Here is a 4451-nt window from a genome sequence, read left to right on the forward strand (position 1 = left end):
TGAGATATACATGGGAATCTGCGGGCTACACTAAAGTAATATGTATCTAGAACTGTGGCGTAACTTTTCCTCGATGTATGGACACATGTCCTTAATTCCGGTACTGATAGGGCGACTGTGGAATTCCGATAAAGTAGGTCTGTAGAAGATTATTTTCTTTTTATTTCTGTTAGTCATATGTTGCCTCCTCTCCGTGATTGGAAGAGATCCGATCTGGACTGCAACATATGCAACTCTATCTCTATGCATCTTCTTATATATGCAATTCTTCCTGTCTGTTAGTCATATGTTGTCTCCTTTGCGTGATAAGTTCTTATCTGACCTGGAACACATCATATGCACCATTCTATTTCTCAATCCTTCTATCTAGTTAGTCATATGTTAATCCCTCTGCGATATTGGAAGATCCGACCTGGGAGTACGACATATGCATTCTAAATCTGACTTCCCTCCTAATAATTGTCTGCTCATCTAAAGTAAGGAGTACTTTGGAAGTTCTTGATTACCGGGGTATATCAGGAAGTGGGAAACATGTTCTAGTACATCTAAAATTGAACATTCAATAGGTTGTCTGTAGATCTCGCTGCTAAATTTAGGTGGACAACAATATCCATGGTCATCGTCAGCTAAATGGTACTCTACGAGTATTATTTAGGTATCTAGTTCAAAAGTATTGTCACTAGTAACATGTCCAAATTCGTCACAATCTTTCGTATTTAAGTGGACCACAATACCAGCGATTGACCATATCTATTCATGAAGGTGGAGGTACTGAAAAACAGATTAAAGCTGTCCTAAAACTTTGATCCCAAAATCATCAAAGGAATATTAGCAATGGTGAAAAGAAATTTGCGTTATTTTATTTTTCTAAAAATCAAAAATTAAAAATTAAGCTAAATTAATTTAGTTTAAATTTTTTAGATTTTATTTTTATTTTATTTTAATTTTTAGTTTTTATTTTTAAGTCTTTCAAAAATGTTTTCATTTTTTAAAAAAAATTGGATGTATTGGGCTTGGATTGGAGGCATTTGGGTTTGCAGCCCATGGGTTATGGACCGGGTTTGGTCCAGAGTATAAAAGGTAAGGTTCCCGGCTGTAAACCCTTCCACCCTCACTTTTCAGTCTTCAGCCGCAAACACCTCTCAGATTCTCTCTCTAGAATTTCCGATTCACCTCCAATTTTCTATATTCATCTAAAATTGACCTCTAAATCTTGCAGGTACATAAAAGGAGAACCCCACACAATTGTTTTTCATGCGAATCGATCACGTTTTGTGGGTCTATTGAAGCCAAAATGTTTTTCGGTACTGAACAACGCTTACGGCCGCAAACCGTGTACGACCGTGAACCTGTTTTTGGCCATAAAATTGTTTTTCATTTAAATCATTTTTTCGTTAAGGCCAAATAAACTGATAATTGAGAAAACTTAATTTTAATTGATTAAATCATTAGTTTTCTCACTTGGCTCGTTTGGTGCAGATCAAATGGCAGATTTGAAATTTTCTAACAACCACAACATAGCTGCTTTCCTGTTTGATCCACCAGCTGCACACCAAGAATTCAAGTCCATGATTCAGGGACTTAAGAGATGCTGTCTTGCATATGCCTTCAGGACAAATCCCATCATCTGTCAAGACTTGATAAAGCAATTCTGGAAAAAAGCCTCTGTGCAGAAAAGAGAAGATAATGAAGATACAGTGGAATCAGTTATTAATGGAAAGAAGATCGTGGTGTCTGAGCAAACCATTCGTGAGGTGTTGCAGATCAATGACCAGCCCGAGTTCCCAACTGAGATTTCCATGGAACAAACAGAAGAAGTTGTCGAGAAGATGGGCTATGAAGGAGTGTTTCCTCCTACCGTGAATAAGCTATTGCCTCCTTACTGGCAATTTCTTTCTCACTGCTTCATAATCTACATCTCAGGCAGGAGAGCTGGTGCTGATGAGATCTCACTACTAAACACTGGTGCTATTGCTGCTCTTGCCATAGGTCTTGATTTCAACTTCTCAAGATACATTCTGAATGAGATGATGAGCAATCTGGAAGGAAAGAGGAAGGATAAATTTATGATGTTCCCGAGGTTTCTACAAATGATATTTGACAGTAAACATCCATAGTTGGAAAGAAAAGGAGAAACTTTGGACTTGAAGTCCTTGGGAGCAAATACTTTTGGGCTGATGAAACAAAACCGTAAGGGTACAAAATATGAATTCAAAGGAAAATAACCACTGGAGAAATTCGGCCTGTTTGCGGAGATTAATGATGCATCAGAATCAGAAAGCTCATCTGACGATGAAGATATTGAAGACGATGTTATTACAGCTTATGAACATGAAGAAGAACATGTTCCTCCTGTTGCAATCATTGCCGATGAACATGTACAAATGATTGATGTGGAGTTGAATGATGATGAGGATGATGATGAAGATGATATGGATTTAGATGGTGATCTTACTGGATATGATAATGATGATTTATTCTTCAAAATTGAACAGAATGGTGATTTAGGGCTAAGTAATGAGGATCTCGATGACTTCTTTGACAATGTCCATGATGTTGCACAAACTGCAATGGAGACAGAGGGAGTTAGCAATGTTCTCAAAGTGGCGCCTCCAACTTTTGATCAGATGGCTGACACTTCAGCGAATGTGGATACAACTTCAAGGATTCCTCCCATTCCAGTTGCTACTCCAGCCTCTTTTCCATTTGAAAGTGATCTTATTATGACACAACCTCCCAGCCTCCAATCAAAAGGAGAAGAGCCGATCCAAGGCCGGGAGTGATGATCAGGGAACAAGCTCCGCCAGTCCAACAAGCTTCTGCAACTGCAGCACCAACCCAACCGACCCTGGAAGAAAGTCAAGTTTTGAAAGAAGGTCCAAGTGTTGTTCGATCTTCTTATGAAGCCGGTAGCTCTTCAGCTCCTGGGGGTTCCTCTCCACCACAACCTGCGCATGATGCTGCCTCCGAAAGGCTTGCCAGGTTTTTGGCCCAACAAGGTTCAGACCCTTCACCCCGAGGCAAAGGGATATCTATAGGTGAAGGAAGTTCAGGGGGAGCGGACCCATCAATTTCTGAGCTCAAGGAGGAAATTGGTGTTCTGAATCAAAAACTCATTTAAAAGGAAGTTTTGATTGGAAATTTCGACATTCGAGTTTCCAAGACTCTCTGAATTCCCAGATTACTGTTACAAGCTTGAAAAAGCAGTCTACGGTCTAAAGCAAGCACCAAGAGCATGGTACGAGACTCTCTATGAATTTCTTGTCTCGTTTGGATACAAAAGAGGGGTGATTGATCCCACCTTATTTAGAAAGGCAAATGGTGATCACCTTATTCTTGTACAAATATATGTGGATGATATCATCTTCGGATCAACTGATCAGGGGATGGTGGATGAATTTGCAAAGCTCATGACCAACAAATTCCAAATGAGCATGAATAGGGAGATTAATTTCTTTCTAGGACTCCAAGTAAAACAAGTCCCACAAGGGATATTCATCCATCAGGAGAAATACACCTCTGAACTGCTGAAGAAATACTCAATGGACAACTGTTCCTCGGCCAAGGTCCCCATGGCCTTTGGATATAAGATTTCTGCTGATCCTTCCGGAGAATCAGTAGATCACAAGACTTACAGAGGAATAATTGGCTTGTTGATGTACCTCACACGCAAGCCGACCATACATTGTCTTTGCAACAGGAGTATGCGCAAGATACCAAGCCGATCCGAAAGTTTCTCATATGACCGCAACCAAGCAGATTCTCAGATACTTAAAGGGCAGCAAGTCTCTAGGCCTCTAGTATCCCGCAGGGAACGACTTCAGCCTACAAGCATTCACTGATGCGGATCATGCTGGATGTAGATTGGACAGAAAAAGCACTTCCGGTGTATGTCAATTTCTCGGTGGAAGATTCGTTAGCTGGTGATCAAGGAAACAAAGTTGTGTCTCACTGTCTACCGCAGAAGCTGAATATGTGGTAGCAGCCAGCTATTGCTCACAAGTATTGTGGATGAAAACGCAACTTATGGACTACGGATACAGGATGCCGCTGATACCGATTTACTGTGACTCAGAGAGTGCCATAGCGATTTCTCATAATCCTATTCATCACTCCAAAACGAAGCATATTGAACTACAGTACCACTTCATTAAAGACCACATCCTGAAAGGTAACATTGAACTAATTTTTGTCCATACTCATGAAGAGATTGCTGATGTATTCACAAAGGCACTTGACTCTACAAAACTCAACAGTTTCTTACAAATGTTAGGAATGATGAATCCGGACCCGCAATTCTTCTTGAATTGATAGGTACCGCAGACCACTCTTGGTCACCATTGCGGTACTAACTAAATATATCTATCTTACATAGTTTCAGTACATCTTGTGTACTGTAGTACATCTTATGTACCGCAGTATACCGTATATACCGTAACCATATATCATAC

The sequence above is a fragment of the Lactuca virosa genome, chromosome 4 (assembly GCF_052849685.1).
Source record: "Lactuca virosa cultivar CGN04683 chromosome 4, Lactuca_virosa_CGN04683_v6, whole genome shotgun sequence".
Lineage (NCBI taxonomy): Eukaryota > Viridiplantae > Streptophyta > Magnoliopsida > Asterales > Asteraceae > Lactuca > Lactuca virosa.